The 7,483-nt window shown below is 39.9% G+C and overlaps 1 non-coding gene and 1 pseudogene across 1 annotated transcript; both read left to right on the top strand.

The window, feature by feature from the left end:
• The first annotated feature begins 268 nt into the window (after window positions 1–268).
• Window positions 269–373, top strand: LOC125926088 (U6 spliceosomal RNA). The gene has a single exon (XR_007459010.1). It is a non-coding gene; the product is annotated as a U6 spliceosomal RNA (small nuclear RNA).
• Window positions 374–4,534: 4,161 nt separating this feature from the next.
• Window positions 4,535–6,966, top strand: LOC125925974 (40S ribosomal protein S4-like; annotated as a pseudogene).
• The last annotated feature ends 517 nt before the right edge of the window (window positions 6,967–7,483 follow it).

Raw genomic sequence — 7,483 nt, forward strand, 5'->3', positions numbered from 1 at the left:
ATTCCAAGTCTCATGTGGATGCAGTAAGTAGTGGGACTTAACATCACATGCTCACACTTGATTACAAGGGAGGCTGGCAAGGCAGGCCCTGGTTTTTGCCTTGGGAGTTGGGACTCATCATGAAGAAAGTGAACACAATATGGAAATGTGTTTAGAAGATTCCAGGACACCATAAATATAAATAATGCCACTACAGAGACAGAGGAGGAAAATCAGGAATGTGGCATCACAGAAACCAAGGGAAAAGTGTGTTTCAAATGCCACAGAGTGCTCACTTTGGCAGCACTTTAGTAAAGTTGGAACAACACAGAGAGGATTAGCATGGCCTCTATGCTAGGATGACACACAAATTCATGAAGCTTCCATATTTTTAAAACAAACAAGCAAACAAAAACACCAAATGCCACAAAGAGATAGAGTACTACAAAGAGTGAAAAATATTCATTGGCTCTAGTGATGTGGAGGTCACTGGTGACCTTAGGGAGAACTGTTTCAGCAGTGTCGGGAGGGGAAAGAAATGGATTGGATTGAGGAAAGAATAAGATTGGAGGAAATGGAAGTAGTGAGTTTAGGCAATTTGTTAAAGATCAGCAGTGAAGAAGGGGAGAAATCTAGGATAGCAGTTGATAGAGTGGGAAGTGGGATCAAGGATTAAAAAAAAATTTGTATGTGAAGGATTCAGTAGAGAGAAGATGATGAAGATATAGGATAGAAAAGATATAATCAATAATGGTAAACTTCTGAGAAGGTGGCCAGGGATGGGATTCAGCACAATTTCAAAAGGTGGAATAGATGAGAGAATGGCAGCAATTCAGATGAAACTTCAGATGAAACTTCAGTCCCAGCCAACAAGCTTGATTGGTCTCATGAGAAGCCTTTAAATTAAACAGGTCTTTGTGATAGAAATTCAAAGGAACCCCTACGGTAGACTTTGTCTTTTGAGAAGTGGAGTCATTTACCATTGAAATTGGGAGAATGAGGGTGTGTTGGTTGAAGGAAGAAGGTTATAAATGGTGACGAATAGCAAGCAAGCTGACTCAGGTCGTACAGGGTAACTGCCAGGTCGTCCTGAGGGCTCCGGCAGGGTAGGAAATCATTAAGGTATAGATAGAAATGCGAATCTGGCCTTTTTCACAATTTCCTGCAGCATGGTTTAGCCAGCAAGATGCAGGCACAGAGGGAACAGATGATGTATTCATTCAGGGTTGGGTTTATGAAAAGACAGAGGGTAGAGGGGCAGGAGAGTTTAAGATGCTGGTGAGTTGGGGCGCCTGGGTGGCTCAGTCGGTTAAGCGTCCGACTTCAGCTCAGGTCACGATCTCGCGGTCCGTGAGTTCGAGCCCCGCGTTGGGCTCTGGGCTGATGGCCCAGAGCCTGGAGCCTGCTTCGGATTCTGTGTCTCCCTCTCTCTCTGCCCCTCCCCCGTTCATGCTCCGTCTCTCTCTGTCTCAAAAATAAATAAAACGTTAAAATTTTTTTTTTTAAGATGCTGGTGAGAGGGGCGCCTGGGTGGCTCAGTCGGTTAAGCGTCCGACTTCGGCTCAGGTCATGATCTCACTGTTGGTGGGTTCGAGCCCCGCGTCGGGCTCTGTGCTGACAGCTCAGAGCCTGGAGCCTGTTTCAGATTCTGTGTCTCCCTCTCTCTCTGCGCCTCCCCTGTTCACGCTCTGTCTCTCTCTGTCTCAAAAATAAATAAACGTTAAAAAAAAAATTAAAAAAAAAAAAAAAGATGCTGGTGAGAGAGTTACCAAACGGATAGACCAGGTAATCTAAACTAGTAACATGGAAAGTAAACAGCATGGTAGTGGTGGTGGTAGTGTTAACTAATAGGGAGTTCAATGGCCTGAATGTCCTAAAGATACAGAAGATACAGAAGAATGTTTGTGGTGGGTAATGGTTGAATAGTCAAACTGGAAAGATAGAAGTTTAGGGTCAAAAGTAGATGTGGTAAGCAGCCTCTAAGAAAGTTCACAACGATCCCTGCCTCTGGGCATTTATACTCTTGTGCAATCCCCTCCCCTTGAGTGTGGGCTTAATTTTTAATAAACAGAATATGGCACAAATGATGGGGATGGGATGCAACTTCTGAGATTAGGTCACAAAAAGACTGTGGTTTCCATCTTGAGTATCCAGTCTTGTGCTCTCTTACTCCTCATTCTGAGTGTCTGCCATGTTGTGAGCTTCCCTAGAGAAGCATGTGGCAAAGACTAAAGGATGCTTCTGGCCTACAGCCAGTGAGGAACTGAATCTTTCCCAAAACCATGTGAGGGGGCTTAGAGGCAAATCCTCTGCCAGTTGAACCTTCAGATGAAACTTCAGTCCCAGCCAACAAGCTTGATTGGTCTCATGAGAAGCCTTATACCAAAGGTACCCGGCTAAGATCCCTGGATTCTTGACCCAAGTAAACTGTGAGATAATAAATATTAGTTGTTTTAAGCTTCTAAATTGTGAAGTAATTTGCTATGCAGCAGTAAGTAACTAAGCAGGGTTATCACAGTACTAATTAGATGCTATAATCTTTTGTTAAAGGAAATATAAGAACCTTTTCATAAAAGTCATGTTAGAATTGGATTAGAGTAACATTTTTGTTCCAATACCTAAAGACTGAGAGAGAGAGATATCAGGGAGTGGGGGAAGAACAGAGAGTGAGAGAGACAGTGGATCTGAAGCAGGCTCTGTGCTGACAGCAGAGTCCAATGTGGGGCTTGAACTAACAAACCACAAGATCATGACCTGAGCCCAAGTAAGATGCTTAATTGACTGAGCCACCCAGGTGCCCCAGTTAACACTCTTCCAATTTATCTGTTAATGTCCTCATTATTTTTAGGAGTCAATATTTATTTAAGTTTACTAACACATTTTTACCAGTATCTCTGTTTGCCATCGTATCTTGTACTCCACCTCTCTCTTCAGCTCATTTTCTTTTCTGCTGTGGTATATTCTTAATCATTTCTTTCAGCAAATGTCTATCAGTTTTATCCTTTCTATATCTGAAAATGCCTTGTTTTATCCTCTTTTTATTTATTTATTTTAAAAAATGTGTTTTTTTTTTGTTTTGTTTTGTTTTTTGAGAGAGAGAGCATGCACATGAGAGAGGGAGGGGCAGGGACAGAGGGAGAGAGAATTCCAAGCAGATTCCACTCCCAGCATGGAGCCTGATATGGGGCTTGATCTCACAACCATCAGATCATGACCTGAGCTGAAATCAAGAGTCAGACACTTAACCAATGAGCCACCCTGGTGTCCCTATCCTTTTTTAAACATTAATAGTTCAGATGGATATGAAAATAATTCAAATATATAGAAATACTGAAAGACTTGTACAGTGAACACTATATACCAACTACTCAGATTCTTTTTTAAAATTTTTTAAATGTTTATTTATTTTTGAGACAATGCGAGAGACAGAGTGCCAGTGGTGGAGGGGCAGAGAGAGGGAGACACAGAATCCGAAGCAGGCTTCAGGCTCTGAGCTGTCAGCACAGAGCCCGACTCGGGGCTCGAACTCACAAACCACGAGATCATGACCTGAGCCAAAGTCAGATGCTCAACCAACTGAGCCACCCAGATGTCCCTAGATTCTTTATTTGTTAACATTGTGCTATATTTGTTTTATCTTACATCTATTTATTTATTTTTCCATCTTATTTTTTTTTAATTTTTAAAAAATGTTTATTTATTTTCTAGAGACAGAGAGAGCAAGCAGTGGAGGGGCAGAGAGAGGGAGACACAGAATCCAAAGCAGGCTTCAGGCTCTGGGCTGTCAGGACAGAGTCCGATGTGGGGCTTGAACCCATGAATTGTGAGATTATGACCTGAGCTAAAGTTGGATGCTCAACTGACTGAGCCACTCAGGTGCCCTAGTATCCATCTTATTTTTTGATGCACTTCAAAATAAGTCCTAGACATCCATATACCTCATTTTTAAACACCTAGACTGAATATGATTAACTAGGGTTCAGTATGTGTTTAGAGTTCCTTTTTTGAAATAAAATATACACTATGCATAAAACTCAACTGTATCATTTTATGAGTTATGACAAATACATGTACTTGTATAACCTATACTCTCTTCAAGATACAGAATAGTGACATCACTCCAGAAAGTTCTATCATGCCCCTTCCCAGGCAATCCCCACTATCCCCCTTGAGAGACAAACACTGTTCTGATTTCTTTTTCACCATAATTTCATCTGCTTGTTCCAGAGTTTTGTATGAGTGAAATCATATACCATGTTCTCTTCTGTGTAAAACTTTTTCACTTAGCATAATGTTTTTGAGATTTATCCATTTATCTGTAGTTCATTTCGTTTTATTACTGAATATTATTCTATTGCATGAGTATGCATACATAATATATATTCTGGTGGTGAGGGATACATGCTGTTTTTAGGTTTTAATTATTATGAATGAACCTGATATAAATAAATCTTCTTGTTGACATATGTGGAATTCCTGGGTTGGAGGGTAGGTGAATGTTTAGTTTGGTAAGAAACTCTCAGGCTAGGTGGTTCTCTTTTCATGCCTACAGCAGCCATGGCTTGTGATCCCAAGAAGCATCTGAAGCATGTAGTATATCCAAAGCATTGGATGCTGGATAAACTGACCCATGTGTGTGCCCCTCATCCTCATAAGCTGAGAGAATGTCTTCTTTTCATCATTTTCCTAAGGAACAGACTTAACTATGCCCTAACAGGAGATCAAGTAAAGATCTGTATGCAGTGTTTTATTAAGATTGATGGCAAGGTCCAAACTGATATAACCTACCCTGCTGGTTTTATGGATGTCATTCGCATTGACAAGATTGGGGAGAATTTCTTTCTTTTTTCTTTTTTTATTATGATTTTTTAAATTTTTAAAATTTACATCCAAGTTAGTTAGCAAATAGTGCAATAATAATTTCAGGAGTAGATTCCAGTGATCCATCCCCCATGTATAATACCCAGTGCTTATCCCAACAAGTGTCTTCCTTAATGCCCCTTACCAATTTAGCCCAACCCCCCTCCTGCAACCCCTCCAGCAACCCTCAGTTTGTTCTCTGTATTTAACAGTCTTTTATGTTTTGTCCCCCTCCTTGTTTTTATATTATTTTTTGCTTCCATTTCCTTATGTCATCTGTTTTGTATCTTAGATTCCTCATACGAGTAAAGTCATATGATATTTGTCTTTCTCTGACTAACTTCACTTAGCATAATACCCTCTAGTTCCATCCACATAGATGCAAATGGCAAGATTTCATTCTTTTTGATTGCTGAGTAATACCTCATTGTATATATACCACATCGTTTTTATCCATTCAACTGTCGATGGACATTTGGGCTTTTTCCATACCCTGGCTATTGTTGATAGCGCTGCTATAAACATTGGGGTGTATGTGCCCCTTTGAAACAGCACACCTGTATCCCTTGGATAAATACCTAGTAGTGCAATTGGTGGGTTGTAGCTGTATTTTTATTTTTTTGAGGAACCTCCATATGTTTTCCAGAGTGGGTGCACCAGCTTGCATTCCCACCAGCAGTGCAAAAGAGATCCTCTTTCTCCACATCCACACCAACATCTGTTGTTTCCTGAGTTGCTAATTTTAGCCATTCTGACTGGTGTGAGGTGGTATCTTATTGTTATTTTAATTTGTATTTCCCTGATGATGAGTGATGTTGAGAATTTTTTCATGTGTTGGTTGGCCATCTGGATGTCTTCTCTGGAGAAGTGTCTATTCATGTCTTTTGCCCATTTCTTCACTGGATTATTTGTTTTTTGGGTGTTGAGTTTGATATGTTCTTTATAGATTTTGGACACTAACCCTTTATCTGATATGTGGTTTGCAAATATCTTCTCCCATTCCGTTGGTTGCCTTTTAGTTTTGCTGATTGTTTCCTTTGCTGTGCAAAAGCTTTTTATTTTGATGAGGTCCCAATAGTTCATTTTTGCTTTTGTTTCCCTTGCCTTCAGAAATGTGTTGAGTAAGAAGTTGCTGTGGCTGAAGTCAAAGAGATTTTTGCCTGCTTTTTTCTTTGGGATTTTGATGGCTTCCTGTCTTAAGTTTAGTCTTTCATCCATTTTGAGTTTCTTTTTGTGTATGGTGTAAGAAAGTGGTCCAGGTTCATTTTTCTGCATGTTGCTGTCCTGTTTTCCTAGCACCATTTGCTAAAGAGACTATCTTTATTCCATTGGATATTCTTTCCTGCTTTCTCAAAGATTAGTTGGCCATACGTTTGTGGGTCCATTTCTGTGTTCTCTATTCTGTTCCATTGATCTGAGTATCTGTTTTTGTGACAGTAGCATACTGTGTTGATGATTACAGCTTTGTAATACCTCCAGCTTTGTGATGCCTCCAGCTTTGTTTTCTTTTTCAGGATTGCTTTGGCTATTTGGGGTCTTTTCTGGTTCCATACAAATTTTAGGATTGTTTGTTCTAGCTCTGTGAAGAATTCTGATGTTATTTTGATAGGGATTGCAGACTGGGGAGAATTTCTATCTGATCTATGACACCAAGAGTCGCTTTGTTGTTCATCAGATTACACCCAAGAAGGCCAACTACAAGTTGTACAAAGTGAGAAAGATCTTTGTGGGGACAAAAGGAATCCTTCATCTGGAGACCCATGATGCTCGTACCATCCACTATCCTGATCCCCTCATCAAGGTGAATGACAGCATTCAGATTGATTTAGAAACTGTAAATAGTACTGATTTCATCAAGTTTGACACTGGTAATCTTTGTATGGTGACTGGAGGTGCTAACCTAGGAAGAATTGGTGTGATCACCAACAGAGAGAGATACCCTGGTTCTTTTGATGTAGTTCACGTGAAAGATGCCAATGGCAGCAGCTTTGCCACCTGGCTGTCCAATATTTTGTTATTGGCAAAAGCAACAAACCATGAATTTCTCTTCTCTGTGGAAAGGGTATCTGCCTCACCATTGCTGAAGAGAGAGACAAAAGACTGGTGGCCAAACAGGGCAATGGGTAAAATGGTCTTTAGGTGATGTGATTGGAAGTCTTTATGTTTAATGAAAGATAATACAGCATGATTTAAAAAAGAAACTGTAAGGCTATTTTCCAGAGTGGTTTTTATTATTTTACATTCCCACAACAATGTAGGAGAGTTCTGATGGCTCCACATTCTTGTCAACATATTGTGTTGTCAGTCTTTTTAATTTTAGCCATTTTGTTGTGTATATATGGGAATTCATCATGTATTCCATTGTTTCTGACTCTCCTGTTCGTGTTGAGATCTCTAATGGCAGCATCATGTTTTCATTTCTTTGCAGCTAATCTATTTTTTCCTATGATAGTTTTTAAGACGTTATCTTTTCCTTTTATGTTCTGAAGTTTTACTGCAATATGTCTAGGTCTGGATTTGTTTTCCTTTATGCTGCCTTTTCAGTTTGAGAATTTAATTCTGGAAAATTCAGTTTGGTGTAATTTGTAATTATGTCTGTATGCTCACTATTGTGGGGAGGTTTTATCAGTTGGACCTTAAGGTG

The sequence above is a fragment of the Panthera uncia genome, chromosome F1 (genome assembly GCF_023721935.1).
Source record: "Panthera uncia isolate 11264 chromosome F1, Puncia_PCG_1.0, whole genome shotgun sequence".
NCBI classification, from domain to species: domain Eukaryota; kingdom Metazoa; phylum Chordata; class Mammalia; order Carnivora; family Felidae; genus Panthera; species Panthera uncia.